Source organism: Erpetoichthys calabaricus, chromosome 11, assembly GCF_900747795.2.
Source record: "Erpetoichthys calabaricus chromosome 11, fErpCal1.3, whole genome shotgun sequence".
In the NCBI taxonomy this organism is placed as follows: Eukaryota; Metazoa; Chordata; class Cladistia; order Polypteriformes; family Polypteridae; genus Erpetoichthys; species Erpetoichthys calabaricus.
In genome coordinates, this window is record NC_041404.2 from 102447926 (window position 1) to 102472015 (window position 24090).

General features: G+C 39.7%; 1 long non-coding RNA gene across 2 annotated transcripts in view; it reads left to right on the forward strand.

The window, feature by feature from the left end:
• Nucleotides 1-900: 900 nt before the first annotated feature.
• The window catches only part of LOC127529583 (uncharacterized), a 369736-nt gene continuing 346546 nt past the window's right edge, over nt 901-24090 (forward strand). The window contains exon 1 of one of the 2 annotated variants that reach the window (XR_007936205.1): nt 901-945. This is a non-coding gene — a long non-coding RNA (uncharacterized LOC127529583). Of the gene's footprint in view, nt 946-992; nt 1261-24090 lie in introns of those variants that run through there. The other variant, XR_007936204.1, reaches the window with a different exon arrangement.

Consider the following 24090-nt stretch of genomic DNA (forward strand, 5'->3'; position numbering starts at 1 on the left):
CACGATGGTGGGGAGGAGGGACTTTTCCTTAAGTTCTTTGATTACACAATCAAAAAAGATGCCAAACTTGCAGAAATTGCAAAATACATCCCAGACAATGTAAAATACACATCCAATGTAATTCAAAATGAAATAATTGAGACTCTTGCCAAAATGGTGGTAAAAGATATCAGGACCAAATATGAAAAAGCTGACTCTCCTGGACTTTGCATTAAAAGTGATGGTACCAGGGATCGCTGTAACATTGAGAATTTGTCTGTAGTGATTAGATTTGTCCAGAACTCCATCCCTGAAGAACTCCTGATTGGCTCTCATATGTTGTATACATTTGACTTTATTGATATTTACCTTGTAGATGTAGTTCTATATTTGTTCACAAAAAATAATAATACAAGTTCCATTGCCTCTGTTAATTTTATTGAACAATAGGTTATGATTTATGCCACAATTTTTGCTTTTACAGTGGTGTGAAAAACTATTTGCCCCTTTCCTGATTTCTTATTCTTTTGCATGTTTGTCACACAAAAATTTTTCTGATCATCAAACACATTTAACCATTAGTCAAATATAACACAAGTAAACACAAAATGCAGTTTGTAAATGGTGGTTTTTATTATTTAGGGAGAAAAAAAAATCCAAACCTACATGGCCCTGTGTGAAAAAAGTAATTGCCCCCCTGAACCTAATAACTGGTTGGGCCACCCTTAGCAGCAATAACTGCAATCAAGCGTTTGCGATAACTTGCAATGAGTCTTTTACAGCGCTCTGGAGGAATTTTGGCCCACTCATCTTTGCAAAAATTGTTGTAATTCAGCTTTATTTGAGGGTTTTCTAGCATGAACCGCCTTTTTAAGGTCATGCCATAGCATCTCAATTGGATTCAGGTCAGGACTTTGACTAGGCCACTCCAAAGTCTTCATTTTGTTTTTCTTCAGCCATTCAGAGGTGGATTTGCTGGTGTGTTTTGGGTCATTGTCCTGTTGCAGCACCCAAGATCGCTTCAGCTTGAGTTGACGAACAGATGGCCGGACATTCTCCTTCAGGATTTTTTGGTAGACAGTAGAATTCATGGTTCCATCTATCACAGCAAGCCTTCCAGGTCCTGAAGCAGCAAAACAACCCCAGACCATCACACTACCACCACCATATTTTACTGTTGGTATGATGTTCTTTTTCTGAAATGCTGTGTTCCTTTTATGCCAGATGTAACGGGACATTTGCCTTCCAAAAAGTTCAACTTTTGTCTCATCAGTCCACAAGGTATTTTCCCAAAAGTCTTGGCAATCATTGAGATGTTTCTTAGCAAAATTGAGACGAGCCCTAATGTTCTTTTTGCTTAACAGTGGTTTGCGTCTTGGAAATCTGCCATGCAGGCCATTTTTGCCCAGTCTCTTTCTTATGGTGGAGTCGTGAACACTGACCTTAATTGAGGCAAGTGAGGCCTGCAGTTCTTTAGACGTTGTCCTGGGGTCTTTTGTGACCTCTCGGATGAGTCATCTCTGCGCTCTTGGGGTAATTTTGGTCGGCCCGGCCACTCCTGGGAAGGTTCACCACTGTTTCCATGTTTTTGCCATTTGTGGATAATGGCTCTCACTGTGGTTCGCTGGAGTCCCAAAGCTTTAGAAATGGCTTTATAAACCTTTACCAGACTGATAGATCTCAATTACTTCTGTTCTCATTTGTTCCTGAATTTCTTTGGATCTTGGCATGATGTCTAGCTTTTGAGGTGCTTTTGGTCTACTTCTCTGTGTCAGGCAGCTCCTATTTAAGTGATTTCTTGATTGAAACAGGTGTGGCAGTAATCAGGCCTGGGGATGGCTACGGAAATTGAACTCAGGTGTGATACACCACAGTTAGGTTATTTTTTAACAAGGGGGGCAATTACTTTTTCACACAGGGCCATGTAGGTTTGGATTTTTTTTCTCCCTAAATAATAAAAACCATCATTTAAAAACTGCATTTTGTGTTTACTTGTGTTATATTTGACTAATGGTTAAATGTGTTTGATGATCAGAAACATTTTGTGTGACAAACATGCAAAACAATAAGAAATCAGGAAGGGGGCAAATAGTTTTTCACACCACTGTATATGTTATATAAAACTATGTTGTTATTATTATTTAACCTTCCTACAAAAATGGGGATGGATGGATGGATATTTTTTGCCCCCCCAGACAAGCCAAATGCCCACCCACACATGATATTCTGGTCACACCTCTGGCATCAACGGTGTCGAGCACCCTGTGAGTTACCTGAGCCGAAAACTGCTGGATCGGGAGACCAGATATGCTGCAGTGGAGCGGGAAGCCTTGGCCATCAAGTGGGCGGTAACGCACCTGAGGTACTACCTGTTAGGTCGGGAGTTTACTCTGGTGACGGACCATGCCACCCTGCAGTGGATGGCTGTTCACAAGGAGTTGAATCCCCGAGTTACCAGGTGGTTTTTGGACCTTCAGCCGTACAAGTTTGCCATCACTTATCATCGGGGTAACCTGCAAGCCAACGCTGACATTCTCTCCTGAGTTCACGACCTCTCGGTTCGGGCTGCCCGACCCGATGGGTCTGGGCTGAGGAGGGGGTCATGTCACGCATGCGCGCATGGGGAGCCGCAAAAAGACCCGACGAGCAGCGTAACACATAGTGCCAGGGGATCAAGGCGGGGTGCTAACCTTTCTTCCCTTTGTTCCCACAGAAAGACAGAAACAACACCACCATAACTTTCCCCGGACTCACTAAACCACGCGCTGCCACTTCTGCCTTCCATCCCTTCCTCTGGTCTCATCTTGATGATGTCACGATGCCCATACAACATCTCGGTTCCTCCCAGCATTCCAGTCATCAGTTTCCGGTCCCTCATTATTTAAGTTCCCTCCATCCACTGGAAGATTGTATTTTGTAATGACCACAAGTCATAACATTGACCGTATTTTTTGTTTAAAATTCTGTACAGTATACGGGGACGGAAACCCCAAACCTTTATGCGTTTCTGTCTCCTTATTTACAGAACAAATGCTGTATATCAATGAGGCTTTGTGCAAAAGCAACATGGAGCATCTAGCTCTTAAGTACAATTCACTAACAAGGGTGACATTAGCACACAATATACACACTGTACTTTAGAAACTCTGTGATGAATCTGTGGGTAGTTCATAGGTCAATAAGCAAAAAAGCAAATCTGATGGACACAACTGAATGTTGAATTAGCCATTGAGAAGTGAATCATAAGCACTGATCGTCTCGCTAATCTATGTTTTATCTTTGTTTTTTTGTATTAGTTTATCTCAACGACCACTGTCCTACAATTGTGATTCTCTACTTAACATATTTTCTTGCTTGCTTTCCTCTCAATTTTCATCTCCTATTGGGATATTATATGAACCTCCACCTTTGTTTTATTCATCTGTCAGAGGGGGATATTTTTTTGTACACTGGGGGTGAGAAGTTAAAAGGCTGTCTGCAGGATGTAGGTATTTGCTGTATTGCAAAGGAGTCACCATTTTGAAGTTTATGGCTGGTTGAGATTACAAACAATACCAAGTTGTGATAACAGAACTGCTCCTTCCTTGGAGGATGTCTGTATTTACCTGACTTGGAAATATTGGTTTCTAATCAGCAGATCTGTACTCATTAATGGTCGGTAACAACACATTTTTGTTAAATTGTGTTTTCATTAATTGTTAAACCCAGGAAATTTGGATGTGCCATTGTTTAATCCAATTGTCCAGAACTGATAATGGCAAGGACTGAAGGAGATTTAAACTTCTGGGCAGGAGAAGGCAAGAAGAAGGGACGGTCCACTGTGAACGCTGCCAAGACACTCAGACAGAGCACAGGGGCTCATAGGCAGACAAGGGTACCTGGCTGGCACGACGTGAGGCACGAGGACGGCAACACTTCCAGGGAGGAAGACACAGCTCCACAAGGAGACGCGGTTGTGGGTTCAGCGAGAGAGGGAAGCCGCATGAAAGGACCAAGCAAAACTGACAGATGAGAAATGAGGCGTGCCTAGGTCACAGCAACACAAGGAGCCCAGAGTGGAAAAAAAAAAAGGAACGACGAAGATACGCTGACAGGGATTCAACAATTTGACATAATTTCTGTTGGGAAATGAGTGTCCGGTGAACAGAGTGCATCCGTAGACAGTTGAACAATTATGTGTTGGGGTAACACAGTGCGCAAACTGGACTCTGCACCACTAAAGGTTGTATCCTCCAAACCTTGTTTTTTATGGACTTTCAGAGTGTGGACTGTGTGCTTTCCTTTCTAAAAAAGGAATTTTGTTCCTGATATTGTTAGATTTTGTTTATGTTCATTTATCTTTTTAATATACTTATTATTGTCTGGTGTAATAGAAGTTACTGTTGCTTTTCCTGAAATTACTGTGGTGTCTTTCATTGTGTGTTTACTCACCAGCCAATTTAAAGAAACCTGTGTGCTATTATTGGTAAATTTCAGAAGTTCCCAGTCTCTTAATAAAACTGGGTGGCATAGTCAGATATTTTAATGGTGTCTAAGTTAGATTACCTGTAAGTGTGACCAGACACCTGTCACACATCTCCTGACTTCTTCACCTGGATGCCGGTGTTCACGTGTATCAGTGAGATGAATGCCTCTCAGAGACGCAAACGCACCCGCCACCGACATGCTGTTAAACAACGCCGACTCAAGTCCCAGAGCTTGGACTCCTGATGCCTGCGAGTCGTCTATGACCCATCTTCTCCTGCACAGGACTCCATCCCTGGTCCAGGGGCGCTAGATACCGGATTTAATTTCTCCATTTCAAGACAGCATCACTTTTCCTCGGTCTGCAATAGGGCAGTAAACACTACTAATCTTTATTGCCACTGTTTTTAAAAGTATGTTCTTGTGTCGGAGCCTTACAAGGGGTCCATTTAGCAGCTTTGCACTTCAACTTTTCGCTTTTCAAAGTGTGCAGCTCTCCTTCTTTGCTGTTTGCCGTGGTTTGTTTGATACTTTCATTTCTGAATTCTCTGATCTCCTGGCTGATATCACCTTCTCCTATGACAAAGTATTTATTGTTGGTGATTTCAACATTCACGTTTGTTGTCAATCGAAAGCTTTGGTTAACGACTTTTTTATCACTTTTGGACTCATTTGATTTTATACAGCATATTAATATACCAACTCACTCTCTTGATCACACCCTTGATCTCGTTCTTACTCGTGATATTTCAGTTAGTAATATTGATTTATGTGATGTTTCTTTCACTGATCACTTTTCTATAATGATGGATCTGAATATCACTGTTGATGTCCCGACTAATAGCTGTCTCCCATGCTGCTTGCGCTTTTTAAATTCTTCTATTATATCCGATTTTAAAACCATTTTCTCTAGTCTTTATGTACATGAACAAAATAATGGTATCGATGATTCTGTCGTAAAATTTAATTCTTCCTGTAAAACGGTTTTAGACTCAATTGCTCCGCCCAAGATATGCAGTAATAAGGGAAGACCTGCTCCCTGGCTAAATGAAAATACTCAATCACTGTGCCGCGCCTGTTGAACTGCTGAACGGTGTTGGAAAAAAGATGGACTGATTGCCTCTAAACAGATTTTTAGGACTTCTGTTTTAAATTTCCAGGCTGAAGTTAAGAAAACTAAATGACTTCTTTGCCGATTTAGTATCCCGTCATTCAAAGAATCCTAGGGTCTTATTTAATTCAATTAATGTGGCCATTCACCCTCACTCTGCGATGGGATTAAATAGCACTGTTCATTCATGTGAGCTGTTTCTATCATTCTTTGTCAGCAAAATCGATACTATCCGCCGTGGCATTGTTCAAACTGACAATAAACTTCCTACTGTTAATCATGACATTGTCTTAGAATCCTTTGATATAGTCTCACTTTCACAGCTAAAAAGAACTATTGACACCCTTAAACCAGCTTCCAGCCCCCTCGATATAATACCACCATGCCTTTTAGTAGAAGCCTTTGATGTGTTGGGCCTATCCTTACTAGCCATTATAAATGATTCTATTAGTTCGCGGGTTGTGCCCTCATTTTTTAAACATGCTGCAGTCCATCCCCATCTAAAAAAGGCAGAATTAGATCCTGGAGTTTTAGCCAATTTTTGTCCAATTTCCCAACTGCCATCTTTTATTAAAATTCTAGAAAGAATTATTTATAATCAATTGGTCGATCACCTTAACTCCAATAATTTATTTGAGATCTACCAATCTGGCTTTAGGCGTTATCATGGTGTTGAAATGGCACTCCTGAAAGTGTTCAACGACATCTGTCTTATCACTGACTCAGGTGATGCGGCAGTCCTTCTCCTCCTTGACCTGTCCGCTGCCTTTGACACCATTGACCATGAAATATTACTAATACGGCTTGAACATTTTGTTGGGCTTAAAGGGGCTGCTATTAACTGGTTCAGGTCATATTTAACTGGTAGACACTTTTCAGTGACTTTAAATTCCTCTTTTTTCATCGTCTGAAGTGGAGCTCCATTGCAGCAGCTTTATTTTTTCTCTTATTTCTTATTATCCCGATGTATCCTGTATTTACCCAACCCAAGGAGTTTCTACCACAGTATATAAACATGAGTAACAAGAGAGGGTGTCAGCAAAGGAAAAGAAACTTAAAGATACACCCAAGTCTAGACAAGCATCAAGCCTAAGTGCAAGGTACGGCCTTTCAGAGACTGACCTGGAACAGACAGGTGAAAGCACAGACTTCCTAGGACCCTGCTCCACTGCATCGTCTCCAGTCGAAAGCGAAAATGGGAGCGAAGGTGCATGTGATGCAGGTCACGATAGCTCGCCGATTCCAGAAGATCACTTGAAACGAGAAATGGCTCTGCAGTCCGCGCTTTCATCTACTCCTCGCGAGCCAGAGGCATCGGCTGTAACTGGGGTTGCCACTTCAACCGCGGAGCATGAAAGCCGAACCGATTTGTCCGAACTGAAGGAAATGATCGCAACATTGGCCATGGCCATAAGTGAGCTCAAGAAAGACATTCAGAAAAATATGAAGAAAGAAATAAATGGCTTGCTCAAGACAAACGAGAAGCTGCGGCTGGAGAAGCAAGAGCTGCGGCAGGATAATAAAGATTTGGAAAAACGTATATATAATCATTTTGATGCAACCTTTAAAAGTATGCTGGGAAAAACTGAGGAACACTTTCAGGAAAATGCGTCTAAACTGGGAGAACTTGCCGAACAGCTGGAAGACATTAAGCAGACATTCATGACTCGAATTGAAACAGTGGAACATTTTGCATCTACCGCCAATGGAAAAGCTACAGCTGCAAATTCCGAATGCAAAAAACTCTGAGACAGGCTTGCAGCTCTGGAAGATGGATGCAGAAGGAATAATATTAGAATTGAAGGTCTACCTGAGAATCGTGAAAGTCCAAACCCAGTGAAACTCGTAGCCGAACTATTCTCAAAAATAATTGGAGAGGACTTTAAATCAGATACCGAGAAAGCAGCAGCTTATTGCAAACGTGGATCAAATACCTCTAAACCTAGGACTCTAATTGTCCGAGATTACAATTTAAGCTTAAAGTAATGGAACTTCTCTGACAGAAACGAGATTATATTTGAAAATAACCACATTCGTATTTTCCCTGATTACTCACCCTCAACAGCTGCTAAACGTGCAGCTTTTTACAACATTAAACAGCAGTTACGGAAAGCCAATATCAGATACAGCCTCTTGTATCCTGCCAAACTGAACGTGGATATTCAAGACAAATATTACATCTTCTCCAACAAGGAGGAAGCAGAAAAGGAGTTAAGAAAGCTTATCCCAACACTTTTTTGAAATACGATAGTGAGTTGCATCCTGTCATGGCATGGCAAGAAGATATTTCCTGCTGTCTGATCCGCTTGCAATGATACAGGTACCATAATTATACATCCTTTTCTCTTCTCTGACACTTTTTGTTTATGTTTCAATTATAATTATAGGTGTATGTGTGGAAGAAATTAAAGTAGGTTTTTTTTTTTTTTTTTTACTATTCTAAAGGAGACTGTTTAACATCATAACCTTGGTTTATTGTTATTTCTATTATTGCATTAGGGTTTACTATGCTTATCCTGGGCCACTTTTTAACACCATTCCCTGGGTTTGCTGTCTTAATATTTCAAGACTGTTGAAAATTATATTTTATGCTTATAGTATTTAGACTTTATTGGCAACAGATATCTCTACTTTTTAATCCTCAAACGCCGCTGCTGGAGGGCTTGTTTTGTTTTTGGACGTGCTCTGTCTTTAGGTATGTTAGAGGACTGGGTCTTTGTGAAGTGGGGTCCAGCCTCATGTGGGGAGGCAAAATGGGGAGGGGGGGGAATAAGGGGGGGAGAGAAAGAGAGCAAGCTATATCTAATCTATCCTTTTAATCATTATAATTATAACTACCAATGTAACGATAGGCTGCTTGGCAATAACTTGTGGGAAAATTGGAAATTAAGGTTAAAGTTGTTTCACTTCCAGTTAAGACTACAAAATGACATAAAAAATTCAGAATCAATGTCTCCATGATAATAATAATAATTCATTACATTTATATAGCGCTTTTCTCAGTACTCAAAGTGCTATCCACACGGGGGCAGTTAACTTTGTGAGCTAGAATGTTAAAGGCCTGAATCACAAATTAAAGAGAAAGAAAGTATTCTCTCACCTAACAGGTCTAAACACAAAAATAGTATTTTTACAGGAGACCCACTTACTAAGCAAGGATCATTTCTAGCTGCAAAAAGACTGGACTGGCCAAATGTTCCATTCCAGCTTTACAAAGAAAACTAGAGGTGTGGGAATTCTCATACATAGAACAGTCTCATTTGTGGTATCAGATGTAGTATCTGATCCTGAAGGGAGGTATGTGATTGTCATGGGCAATTTACTTGACTGTAAAGTGATTTTGATAAATGTTTATGCACCCGATGTCGATGATAGGGAATTCATGCAAAATGTATTTAAATCCATTCCCAATGTGAACACTCATAAAATTATAATAGCTAGAGACTTTAATTGTGTTTTAAATCCACTCTTAGATAGGTCTCCTGTCACAGGGGGATGGCATCTAACACTGCAAAGATAATCACACAGTTTTTAACTGACCACAGCTTATCAGACCTCTGGAGGTTTCTAAACCTAAACTCAAGAACATATTCCTTCTACTCACCAGTGCATCATAGATACTCAAGAATTGATTATTTCTTTATAGATAATAATTTCTTGCCTACTATTAAATCTTGCAAGTACAACGCTATTGTTATTTCCGACCATGCCCCTCTGATCTTGGAGCTAAAATCATTATGCCACACATACTAATCTCGCAGATGGCGTCTTAACCCACTTCTGTTAGTAGACGAGAACTGTACAGAATTTATATCAAAACAAATCAGTTTCTTCCTAGAGACAAATATATCCTCAGAGGTCTCTGCAGAAATACTCTGGGAAACTCTAAAGGACTTCTTAAGAGGACAGATTTTTTCATATCTTTCCCATAGAAATAAATTAGAAACCAAGAAGGTATCAGAGCTAACCAGTGAAATTCTTAGAATAGATCAAGAACATGCCAGGTGTCCAAGTGAGGCTCTTCATAGGAAAAGGCAGGCTCTGCATTCAGAGCTCAACCTCTTAACAACCAAAGAAACTGAACAACTCATTTTTAAATCAAGACATCATTACTATGAACACGGAGAGAAAGCTAATAAGCTCTTAGCTCAACAAATCCACAAGCAAGAAGTTCGCAGTGCAATTACCAACACAAACAGAGATAAAATCATTGACCATAAAAATATAATGCACACATTTCAAGACTACTATAAATCCTTATATTCTACTGAGTTTAAAGAAGACAACACACAATCTAATGCATTTCTGGATACATTACAGATAGCACACACAGATACTTTTAGTGCAGAGGAACTGGATAAACCTCTGGCGCTATCAGAATTACTAGATGCTATAAAGTCACTTCAGAGCAGGAAAGCAGCAGGCCCTGATGGCTACCCTGTCAAATTTTATAAGAAATTCTCCACTCAGCTAGCTCCCCTCTTATTAGCAACATTTACAGAAGCTAGAGACAATCAAATTCTACCTCAAACTTTTCGCCAAGCATTAATCACCATCTTTCCTAAACAAAATAAGGACTTATTACAATGTGCATCATACAGACCAATTTCACTTCTGAATAATGATGTTATGATACTCTCCAAACTCCTAGCTAGAAGGATAGAGGATATATGAGGATATACTGGATATATTAAAGGCCGACACTTAGCTTCCAATCTTCAACGCCTGTTTAATATAAAATATTCACCTGCAAAGTCAAACACCCCAGAGATATAATTATCGTTGGATGCAGAAAAAGCATCTGATATGATTGAATGGAGCTACCTTGTCACTACATTAGAGAAATTTGGGTTTGGCCCGAACATTTGTGCATGGATCAAACTACTGTATACCAATCCAGAAGCTTCAGTTTGTATTAACAACATTTGTTCAGACTACTTTAAACTAGAATGTGGTACCAGACAAGGATGCCCCTTGTCACCACAGCTATTCACAATCTCCATTGAATTACTGGCAGTACACTGTTAAAATGCTTATTAGATAAAGGGGATTATCAAAGAAGGACTTGAACAGAAAATTTCTCTATATGCAGATGATATGGTACTGTATATATCAGACCCACAAAATACTGTGCCTGGAGTCTTAACAGCACTTACAGAATTTCAAAAGATCTCTGGTCTCAGAATAAATTTGAATAAAAGTGTGCTCTTTCCAGTGAATTCTCAATCATATGATATTAGATTGGACACCTTCCCTTTTTGTTATTGCAGATCAGTTTAAATACCTAGGGGTAAATATCACAAGTAAACATAAAGCTCTTTATCAACAAAGTTTCACCATCTGTGTGTAAAAAATTAAGCAAGACTTGCATAGATGCTCAAGTCTTCATCTCACTCTAGCTGGAAGAATTAACGTTGTTAAGATGAATATCCTTCCTAAGTTTCTCTTTCTATTTCAAAATATTCCAATATACATCAATAAATCTTTAAAAAAAATTTAAGCAATTAGATTCAACCATAACCTCATTTATTTGGAACTTAAAACATCCACGTATTCAAAGAGTGACCCTACAAAGACCTAAGGCAGAAGGTGGTATGGCTGTACCTAACTTTCACTTTTATTCCTGGGCAGCAAACATACAAGCAATAAATACCTGGACACAAATAGATGAACATTCACAGGCTTGGTCCACAATAGAAATAAAATCCTGCAGTACGTCTTTATATTCCCTGTTTTGTGCCCCAATAAATGCAAGTCATCGCCAATATACTAATAACCCAATTGTGCTTCACTCACTCAGAATATGGAACCAATGTAGGAAGCATTTTAAGATGGAGAATCTTTTATCTGTGGCACCTCTGCATGAGAACCATCTATTTCAACCCTCGCAAACATATGCAGTTTTTAATATCTGGAAAACATTTGGGATTAAATTGCTTAGATATCTTTATATAGACAACATCTTTTCATCCTATGAACAATTACATTCCAAATTTAACTTTCCAGCAACACATTTCTTTCACTATCTTCAAATTAGAAACTTTGTTAAACAGAACCTGCCCAATTTTCCTCATCTCGCACCTTCCTCTATGCTGGAAAAAATATTGCTCAGTTTCTAGGACTCAGATAGCATTTCTGCAATATATAAAATGATTTTACGGTCCCTCCCTTTCAAAGATCCAAGAGGACAATGGGAAAAGGAACTCTCACTCAACATATCAGAAAAGGAGTGGAAGGGAGCAATGCAGAGAATTCACTCAAGCTCCATATGAGCAATGCATACAATTATTCAACTCAAAATTATACTGTATATCGAGCACATCTGTTTCGCTTAAAACTATCCAAAATGTTTCCAGGGCAAGATACAACCTGCGAACGCTGCAATCAAGGTCCAGCCTCACTGGGTCACATGTTTTGGGCCTGCACCAAATTAACATCATTCTAGACAAAAATTTTTAAGTGCCTTTCAGACAGCCTTGGGGTCACACTCCCTCCTAACCCATTAACAGGTGTGTTTGGTGTTCTTCCAGATGGGCTTAAAGTGGAGAAGGACAAACAAACTGTGATTGCCTTTACTACACTATTGGCACGCAGATTTATTTTGCTAAACTGGAAGAATCCTAACTCTCTTCTTTTAAGTCAGTTGGTAACTGATGTTGTATACTATTTGAAATTGGAAAAAATCTAATTCTCAGTTAGAGGATCTTTTCAGAACTTTTTCAAAACCTGGCAGGATCTAATCAATAATATTTTAGAATAAGCTTTTAAAACACTAAGGAAGTAGACTCTCTTCCCATTTCTTTTTCTTCTCCATTTATCTTTATCCGCCTATTAAACCCATCATTTTATTTATTTTTACCAGCTTTAAGTTTTACTTCATTGGCCATGCTCTCTTTCTCAGGGGTGGGGGTGATTTGTTTTCAATCCTATTTTTTGTAAAAATTGACTATTTGTATGGAATGATGACAATAAAGTCAATAAAATTTAAAAAAAATGTACACTGAAATATAAGAATTGGTTTAGGAAAAATACTGAAATGGTCAAGTAAATAATGTACCATAAGAAAGGTTGACGTAATATACAAAATTTACTAAAGGATGACTACGAGATGACTAAGAAATCAGCAGATGTCCTATAAATGAGAATGGACAATTGTTATATGCACAGAAATTTCCAGGGTGGTGGCGCAACTCAAAGTTATAAGAAGAACCAGAATATAACATAACAGACTTTAATTTTATATAAATCATATATAAATCATCAAGTATAAAACAATGAACCAACCAGAGTAAAATGTATGCATTGATTGACACTGTATGTAAATTCAGTAGTTTATAAAATGAACCTCTATTCTTTGTTTTCTCTGACCATTCTGTAAGAGACTGCATTTGAAGACTGCTGCCACTAAGGCATTTTGCTGAGGAGTAATTAAAAGATACAATGAACAGCTTTTCTCTTGCCTGATTACTGAATTATCCTGTTAGAGGATGTTTCTTTCTTTAACACTAGAATTACCAAAGCCTATGAAAAAACTCATTAACCCGGCCCAGCTTAAATCCCTTCACACCTCTCCGTTAACAATCTTTTGTCTTGATAAGCCGCAGAAACGGCAAGAAGTTCTCCCAGTTCAAGCCTTGATTATCTGGGAGTGAACTACCTAGACTTGTATAAAGTAAATAATTTAATGTGTGTTCCATGTCTACAACAATCTATGGAAACACATTGTTAAAACAGAAGTGTTTTTTTCTTTATGTAGAAACGAATGTGTCAATTTAATTAGTAAAATATTAGCCTAAAGAAAAAAAGCTGGGAAATGAATTTAGAAACTGTTTAGCTTTAAGATTAAAAGTTGAGAGGTTATAATAGATGTATTTTAAGATAATTGTAACTTGAAAATAACCTGTTAGCCTTAGATGAAGTGAAATATTAATTTCTTTTCTAAATAATGAAAATCCCAAGACTGCACACAAAACAATATTCTGTAACTAGAGCAATTGGGAAAGGGAATGTGGAGCCTAACTGTTTTAATTTATTTTGCTCTCATTTCTACAAATAATTAGGAATCTATTAGTCCAGACTGTGGATTTCTTCTTTGACTTTTGCTTGCTATGCTGGCTGAGAGATGTTTTCTGGAGGATACTGGTATTATATTACTTTAAGGGGATCGAGAATGCCTGTCATGGCTCCAGTTCAAGACTGAAATAAGAAAGGCAAGTAAATACATTACAGTTTCTGCAGGAACCTCCACAGAACATGACCCTTTAACTAATAACCTCCACACCACTCTACTTTCTATTTTCTTTTGTTTGGTTTACCACTCCTGGACATATTTGTGTTCTCTATAGGAGAACTATAACATTTGGCTTTTTCCAAGTTGTAATATTTAACGGGACTGGATTCAGAAGTTTTCACTGACTGATACCCTCTCGCTCCACATTCCCTCTAAGGGGGAATAGGTTGATATTTAGTTTGCAAAGTTATTTTCATAACATATGTGCCAATAGTTTGAATATTTTGAGACAATTGAATGTTTTTCATTTGATATATATATATATATATTAAGATTGACTATTATTGTGAGGATTTACTTGTTATGATGAATATGCTTTTAATTAAGTGGAGTCCACAACAATAGAAAAACTAGGTACAACTATAGAGGAAAAGTTTTTATTGAGGGTTTTAGTTTTTGAGCATAATGGCTACAGTGGGTGGAAACTTCTGTGTTGTGCTTACCAGCTACAGATTCATTTTTGACTATTTAAAAACAAATTGGCTAAGAGACAAGCAGAGACTGGATAAAATGACCATCTGTTTTACTGCTAGTGTTATTTTTCATAAGGTGTACCCCCAATAAAACAGGCCTAACACCTCATGAGACACTATTGTTGGGATCCATAAGTAACTTTTAAAAATATACAGATAAAGTATTGCAATGCTGAATAATATGGAACACAACTTTTAAGTCTTTACACCTGCAGGTAAAAGCTATGTTTCCTAGCATGTTGTTTATGACAGCACTTGAATTTGAACCTGGAGAGTGAGCTGTGCTAAAGGTCTGCAGACAAACAAATCATCCGACTCCCAAGAAGAAACAAGCCATACCAGAGAGAGAATCAAGCCATGGACCAAGCCATCGAGCAATTGACTACTGGACAACATCCTCAAAATTCCAGTCCAAGGGATCACGGGTTCCTGCTGCTAGCAACTCAACTGTGCCAGTGACCATTGACATCAAAAGATCATCGTGGGTTCAGAATCATAGAGGGCAGCCTGCATGACATCCAGATCACAGCCTCATTCATTAGATGAAGAGTTCCAAATATTGATATCATTTGTTTTGGGGTATTGGACCCGAAGACCTGATTCACACTTTTACTGTGCAGGGTTCTATGTTTTTTGCCAGAGCCCACTTTAACTGTGCTTGATATGCCTTACAATTTGTCCACGCGTTTGCAATTTTATGACAGCTGTTGACCAAGTACTTGAATTCTTCTTGCCCTATGAGTTGAAACCACAACCTAATCTCTATTTTTCTGCAGCAACATCTTTTAAGGAAGATTTGAACCATGGAGTTATGGATGGTATAGGAGGAAAAACTAATTATCTGCAAGCACTACAAGGCAAATGAACTCCTTTTTATAAGCAAAATGTATTTATTGAATATTTGTAACTATTTTATTAATGGAAATACTTCACAATTATTATTTTAATTGTTTAACTTGTATAGCAATTGGAGTAGTATAATTGAACAAGTTTAGAAAATATGATTAGCATAACATGGTCAGGACTTAAAGAGTAAATATTTTTAGATAGATGTTTCTAGTACATCTGAGTCTATTGATACTTAAAGTTTTAAGGAATAATGTTGCATGTAATTTGGACTACTAATCAAAATTCAACACATGATTATTAGCACTTTACCAGATAAAACTCAGTCCAATTTTAAGCTTTCTTGGTTATTGATTTTGATTACAGAATTAATAATAGAGTTTAACAAAAAGGTAAATTTGTTAATTATGAAGAATGGTAGTAAATTTGAGGGACAGTCAAGTGTTTTGGAAATAGAGACAATCAGGACAAAATGTCTAAATCTATTGATATAAGGAGAAGATAAAGTTTAAACTAAAAGTCTCTTGATACAAGCAAAATGCACCATTTGTTTGACTATTGTTTTTCGTGAAGAATGTGAATGTTATTGAGTAATAGTAATTGATACAGAAGGATGGAACAAATGTAATTATTAATGTATTAGGAACTTTGCATTAGGATTAGATGCAACATTGGGGGACACATTTTATAATATTGGGTTTTAAGGTTTAAACGTGTTAAATTAGATGCAGGGTATTATACAAACCTTTAAAGTTTGTAGAATGTGGTATAAGGGAAAAGAAGTTTGTGGGATAGTGCGAACTGTTTTTAGGAGCTGGGGTAATTAGGGCCATATAGACAGAAATAGTTGGTGGCAATACAGGACAAATAATATTATGGCTTCTTGGGACTAAGTAATATAGAAGACAGCAAAACAAAGTAATAATTTGGCATAACAGAGATGGAATGTCTTATGCATGGAGTGGTGAGTGTGCAGTTTATGAAACTGGAAAGCCCAGATACAAACCAAGGATCCCAGCTAGTGGCAGAAGACTTTAACATCAATAAGAAGCTTGATTACAACCCTTGCAATTTTAATGTGACCTTAACATGAGCCAGTGGTTTGCATTAATGAGAGTAGTGCTGGCATCTTCTGAAGGGAGGACTGACACCTACTTTCAGCAAGATATCTGTTATTATGCAGCAAAGGTGATCATCTAACTTAAGACCATAGCAGGATGTAAATTGGGGCAACTTTGTGGATGAGAGCATATGGATGTGAGCATGGTTGTGTGTATGAGGGTTCTATTTCTGGTTATTAATGTATACATCATTGGCACCATAAACTAGGGACTTTGGAAGTATTTAAAGTAAATACATGTGCTGTCTGTGTTGCCACCAACAATAATAAAAGATCTGAGCATTGATGGAAAATATAGGATTAGGTACACTTCTGTGAATTAAGGTAGATAATGTTTGTTGGAAACGAAGGAAATCAAACAGTTGTTGACAATATTTTACAATTGTACTTGAAAGTTATGAGGTTATGGAACACAAATCTGAGATTTATAGGGGAAAGCATGTAATACCAGTATACTCTGAGGAAAACGAATTTTGATGCATGTTATTGACTTGATTATCTATGTTCACTATTATTAATTTTATTAGCTATTACTGAGTTATGTGATTTATCTTAGGTATTAATGATTTGCACTGATTTATGTTATTCCCCAAATTCAGCTAGCCAGGAATCTTTCACTTCCTTTTACCCCCTCTAAAGGGGGACATATTTAGTATGCACATGTTTATACAGGTTACGAATAGGGTTACAATAGGAATTTATTCGTTACAGTTTTAGTCCCAAAGGGAACTAAACTAAACTAAACTGAACTTTAGGGGACCCCTAAATGGTCCCTGGAATTGTATGTGGCACAAACATTTCCATAGTTCTGTTCTATTTAATAAAATTGAAATAATTCTTATGTTGTGCGACAACATTAAATGCATTTACAAATATAAAAAAATGCATAGAAATATGTATGTATGCATGTCATTTATTTAAGTTAAACAACTGTTTCTTAGTCCATGTGTGGTTATGTGGTGTTTTAATACCACAAAAGTAATACAAATTAGCATTCACAGTTCTGCATTAAAATTATTTATTATTTTAAAAGGTTTACTCTCTTTTTGCAAATGTGTTTCATTCTTTTTCCATGCCTGTTTTTTACATTTTAGCTAAGCTCTTGTGACAAACTTCAAACACGTAGATGTTATTATAAACAAGTGCAGTGAAATTTACAGAATGTATTGTATTGGCAGGCTGCAGTGCAGGATTTTTCTTGAAACATTTTGTTATATCTTTATTTTTATTTGAATGTATCATTTTATGAGGTTACCCCAGATACCCGTGTGCACCTTTAGAAATTCTCCACATAATCAGTTGGCCAACAGGGGATTTACCATCAAATAAGTAGTATTGTATTATGGTGAAAGCTGAAAATTATTAGAAAATTAAGAACTATGTACCCATGTAGGTACATACCAGATTGTATTTTTGTCATTAATTACTATTCTACACAGTTATTTGTGTCATGTCCTGAAGAGGAACAAATGTAGTAGGCATCACTTATAGCGCTTGCACCTATCCAGACATTTTTCTCGCTTATATGTATTCTTTTAGAGAGACAGGATGTAGTTCAGAATGTAATTCAGATCCTTTCATCGGTCATTTCAGTCCTTGATGAAGAAATAATACAATACAATACAATGCAATTTATTTTTGTATAACCCATAATCACATAAGAAGTGCTGCAATGGGTTTTAATAGGCCCTGCCTTCTGACAGCCCCCCAGCCTTGACTCTCTAAAAAGACAAGGAAAAAATCCCCAAAAAAACCCTTGTAGGGAAAAAACAGAAGAAACCTTGGGAAAGGCAGTTCAAAGAGAGACCCTTTTCTGGGTAGATTGGTTGTGCAGTGGGTGTCAAAAAAGGGGGTAAATACAATACAATACACAAAACAGAATACGAGTAATCCTTGATACAATATAACAGTGCAATAGAAATATTACAAGTACAGAGCAGAATTGAACAGTAAATGATATTACATAATACGATTTGGATTTGTTCAGAGTCTTGGAGACCTCGGCCATCAAGCTGCCTCCCCTTATTGGCCATTCCACAGTTGAGTCAGTGCTGGGCGAGCCAATCCAATGAAAGGACCCATCTATCTGATAATTCCTGTGATCCTCCATCAGAGATGACTTTACCTTAGGCAGGCAAAACAACTTGGCAGGTGGGCAGTGGCACCAAGTGCCACATTTCAGTACCGAGAAGAGAAACAGAATAGGTAAGGGTTAGTACCAAATTATAACTATCATATTACTTATGTTTTAGTGCTAATGACTAACAACAGAGATGCAGTCTACACAGTTAATCAGCAGTTCTAGTCAGGATATACTAAGCTGAAATAGTGTATCTTCAGGTGGACCATTCCATAGCTTTGGGGCTCTGTAACTAAAAGCTCAACCTCCCACTGTTATTTTATTAATCCTTGGAATCATAAACAGACCGAGATCTTAATGTATGTTCTGGTTTGTAAGTCATGATAAGTTCAGACAAGTAAGCCAGACTTTGGTCATTTAAGGCTTTATATGTTAAAAGGTGGATTTTGAAATCTGCCCTAGGAGATGCTAGGGAATGCTTCTGTTCTCCTACTCCGATGTAGATAGAACCCTCGTCCTCATCCAAGTTCACCTCTGTTATAGCACGTCTTTATTTGAAAACTAACAGTGTCAGATTGGGAGAAGCGTGAATGCGACTGAGAGAATAAAACTGAATAAAAAAAAAACGCTCACCTTTACAAGTACCATACATTTACACTGGCTGTTACAGACTCAAATCAAATGTATGTTTTTGTTGTATAATAGCAGCTCACTACTCAAAATGTTTATTTTGAGATGCGGGGAGGCTCGAACCAATGAACCTTTGAATAGGAGTCAGCAGCTCTCACCGCTGTACTACCAAAGGAGTCGCTACAACAAACCACACTAACCTGATTTCTTTTTCTTCGGTTATAGTCTTGAATAAAAGCGCAGTTGTTCTGTTATATTTATACCTTTTGTGAAAGTGCTTATTTGATATTTGGACTTCAGTCTTCACACATGATACACTTCATGTCTACATTTTGTCGTTAGTACTAAAACATGGAAAAAGTTTGTCTTTTAGGTATGTGTTCAACATTTCTTGCATTTCCTGTCATCCTACACTTACATAGATCTTTGTAGACACAGAACACACGTGAAATGTATGTGTTCCAAATAACAATATATTTTTTTAGCCTATACAGCTCTAGATACTACTTCACTCCCTGATAAACCAGACTTGAGCAGGGAGAGTGATTTTTGCACTTTCTGCAGCGGTGGGAGGATGGGATAGTAGGCTTCTTGCTGCTTGGGCTTATCGACACATTTACAAGACAAAAGACGCTAACAGAGAGGTGCAAACGGATTTAAGGTGGGGCAGATTTACACGTTTTTTCATAAGCTTTGGTAATTCTAGTGTTAATGCCAAGATCCTTGATTAAGTACTGTATATTTGAAATTGTTAGTGTATCGTTTTTTAGCCAGATGATGTCACTTACATGTTTCTTTAAAAAATTCATAACTACATTGTACAATGTTATTTCTTTTTTTGTGCATTACAAACAAACATGTTTATGCACATTACGTTTTTCTTTAACTTATAAATATATACTGCATTATATAGGAGTGGACATACCACAGTTTTAATGCTTTAACATGTGTAGTTTATACCCTGATCAGCGTGTTTATTAAACTGATTTTTTGTGCATTTCTTGAATTCAAGTGACCCATCATTATTATTGTTAAATTTTAAATATTGTATTTGATATGGTTGCACAGTTTATACTGAATAATTATCAATAAAGTCAGCTTTTGGTAGTCCCAATACTGAGTTTTCCTTGTCCTTTTAAAATAGTGCTGACCCAATCAACTGACATACAAATGAACACTACTAGAATTAACAGATTTTACCAGAGCCTCCAGTTGTAACAACACAGTCTACAAATGGCATGTACTTTGCTGGACTTGCTCGTGATGCCACAAGATTTAAAATGATGTGGAAACAGAGCATCCTAATCAAAGTTTTGCTTTTCACTTGCAAAAATAGTCAAAAAGTGGTATGTTAGAATCTTATTGTTGTGGGGTCACATTTTCAACAAATATTACTTGGGTAAAAATGTTTTTTATTGAGAATACAGCTTCAAAATATGGAAACAAAATTAAACAAAAGAGATTGTGTAAGAAGGATTGTGTAGGTCCAATTAACGCAGAGTCAAAACTATTAAAGCTCAACATTCTAAATCCATGACTAACAGATAGAACCTTCTAATTCTAAAGTAATTTTATTAAATGTGTGTGTGCATATGTATCTCATTTAGAATACTGCATTGATGTAAACCACTTTTTCAGCATAAACATATACAATACAATGCACTACAATTTATTTTTGTATAGCCCAAAATCACACAAGAAGTGCCACAGTGGGCTTTAACAGGCCCTACCTCTTGACAGTTCCCAAGCCTTGACTCTCTAAGAAGACAAGGAAAAACTCCATATGACAAATGAGAATAAAAATGGCCCACCCGAAATATTACCAGAATAAATTTCCGGCTGTTCAAATTGAACTACATAAAGGTTAAGAGTAGACCGGGGCTGTGTTGTGTATAGTAAAAGGTCCAGTGCAGCAGAATTATTTACAGTTGGTTTAGAAGGTTATGTAGGTTATGAATGTCAGTAATACAGAGCCTTAAGGTCTGTTATACTGGAGCATACATACTCAGTGTGCTCTTAATATACTGATTGTTTGGGTAGTCATGTGAACCTTATGTCCTGTTGATGTTTTAAGATGCCATGAAATATCCAGCGTCTCTAACTTGCTAACAGTAATGATGTTGATGCTTATTAGTGCCTAGTATCTGATCAGCCTCCTGGAAATACGTATTCACACTATCATGGATGTACTATAGATTGGTTTAGGTGTTATGCACACTACTAGGATCTGATGGACGCAAATGGAGGCTAAATGAGTCATGCATTACAAGAAACATCTGTTTAGTTTTAATCCCTAAATGTAATTTTTGCATAAATAATATATATTATAATAGACATTTATTCCATGGGTTTAAAGAGGCATTAAAAATCCCATAACTAATAAAGGTCTGATTAACTCAAATAGCTGAATAGTTTGATTAACAAGGGGAAAAGCCACAAAAACTGTAGAATTAATTAATTCTGTACCAAGGCTGAACTTTAGATCTTCACAGAGAGTTTAGCATAGTAAATTTTATTAAAAAGTCATTAATATTTGAAAGATAGATAGATAGATAGATAGATAGATAGATAGATAGATAGATAGATAGATAGATAGATAGATAGATAGATAGATAGATAGATAGATAGATAGATAGATAGTGTGGCACCCGGATGGGGCTCATGCCCGCTCGGGACGCCCAGGAAGACAGGAGGAGGGCTCATTCCTCCTCCAGACCGAGAGGGGGCCAACGCCCTGGTTGTATTGGGGTCCACGGGTACAGGGCTTGGAAGCCCAACCCTGTAGGGGCCGTGGTCACCGCCAGGGGGCGTCCCCCTGCCTGAAGGACCCTTCAGCACACCAGGAAATGCTGGGGGGAAGAAGAGAGGGAACACCCGGAGTGCTTCTGGGAGGACAGCCAGCATTTCCGCCACACTGGGGCGTGTCCGCGGGATTGCCGGTGCACACCTGGAACACATCCGGGTACAGATAAAAGGGGCCGCCTCTCTCCATTCAATGGCTGGAGTCGGGTGGAAGCAGGACAAGGTGCTAGAAAGAGAGAAGGAGGTGGTCCGAAGAGGCAGAGTGGTTGGCCTGGACTTTGGGGAAGATTGGGGTTTGTGGCACTTGGACTTTGTAAATAGTAGTATAAATAAACGTGTGTTGGGTGACATTAGCGTGTCTGCCTGTCTGTGTCCGAGCCAGTGGCCACAATGGCATCCCAGATGGGACAATCCACCTGTTCCAAGGCGGGGAACCCCAGAAAAAAATAATTTTGTGGACGACTCGGCGCAGCAGGTGCGCCCACATACGTGCCATGGGAGCGGCGTGCCTACAACCCCGCAAGAATGTCTTACCCCACGGACCATTAACAGACTGCAGTCACAAGGCTCTTTCCTGGTGCAGTGGAAGATCGACGGGCCTTACCTGAGTGCAGCGGGCTCCAGGGAGTGTGCTGTCGCAGAGGGTGCCCGGGACGGTGCGGTGTCGAGGGAGGCTACGCCGGGGACATTTCCCCGGACAGACGGGACCCAGGAGGTAAGTTCCCTGCTTGTCGGCAACCGGCCTTGCGGGGCCGCGTGTGTTTTGTGTTTAGCAGGCAGGGGCTGCCCGGATCCTTGTCGGTGGCAGACTCGCGCTGCTCTGCAGGGCTTTCAGGAAGCAGCAGCAGCTGCAGCAAGGGAGACGCTGCAACCCAAAGAGCCGGCTCGTCACCGCACCAGGAGGAGAAGAGTCAAAATGGCCGCGGACCAGAAGTCCCTCCCCGTGACAGGCATGGGATTAGCTGGTGTGTCTTGGGTTCCCGCCAATGACTGTATAGAGGCGGGACCAAGAAATGCCAGTCTCGTGCCGGGGGAAGACCCGATTGGGCCGGAGGAGGGGGCCCACAGGAAGCAGTCGAAGCAAGGGGCTGACAGACAGGTAGGCTCTGCGCCGGCTGACTTCCTGTCTTTGCCAGTAGTGCTGCATGTCTTGGAGGAGTTCCTTCAGGCTGCAGCGCCGCTGTTACAGATGCTCGGTGCGCTTCGTGCAGACCTGCAGGAGCTGGAGGTGAAGGCGGGCGCATCATCACAGACGCTGCATGCTGCGGTGGAAGGACACGTCGCTGGATCCTTTGGCCGGAGTCGTACGGCAGGGAAGGTAAGTAAAACTGACCCCGTACAGCATAAAGGAGAGCCCACCGAAATTGGCTGTGATCCGAATGAATGGTATGGAGTAGGGGGATCTCCGACAGCGGATGCGGCGGTGCAGGCTGTTCGCGAGGTGAGGGGAGCAACATCGAGAGGGCAGGCAGGACAGGGGCTGATGAGTGCCCTGGGTCCTAGCGCCCAACGACCCGAGCCTGTGACAGTCTCCCGTCGTTCTGTATGGACGCAGACGGGCTTGGATCTGTGCGGTTCCCATGCGCAGACCCAGATCGTCGGGGCGTCCAAGAGTGACAGGAGGAATCGAGGGGTGAATGCCGGTTCCTCCGATAGGAAGGGACGTGCAGCTGGGTGCGCATGTCCAGAGAAGGGTCGTCCTCTGCGGAAGCAGAGGGAAGCTCCAGTGCCGGTGGAGGAGACGACAGTGCGAGCAGACCCGTCAGATACAATCAGATGGGCAGGAAACCTGCAGAGGAGGTGCCGAACAGGCAAGTCGAGGGGTGCCGCTAGGAGGGGAGAGCGCTGCCAGTGCGCAGCACAGAGGGACGTCAGGTGGTGGCGTCCAGGCAGCGCTTCTGCCCCTCTTTCTGTTTTGGTTGCAGGAACGGACCCCGGATGCGCAGTAGGGCCTGCTTCGTTGGGGAACTGCCCTCCCGGGATGGACCGCTGCACTGGAGGACTCTTCACTGGCGATGGGGCAGCCCCGCGACCAGCGGAGGCTACGAAGGTGCAGCACAAAGGGGCGTGAAGACCTCGGAAGGGGTGCTGAAAAAACGAGTTCCAGGGTGCCGGATTGGACCCTGAACAAATAGTAGGACCCACTTCAGGGTTGAACCGCCCTCACGGGTTGTGTCGCTCAGACCGACGTGTCTTCGCTGGCGATGGGGCACTGTGGCAAACGGATGGGGCTCATGCCCGCCTGGGACACCCAGGAAGACAGGAGGAGGGCTCATTCCTCCTCCAGACCACGAG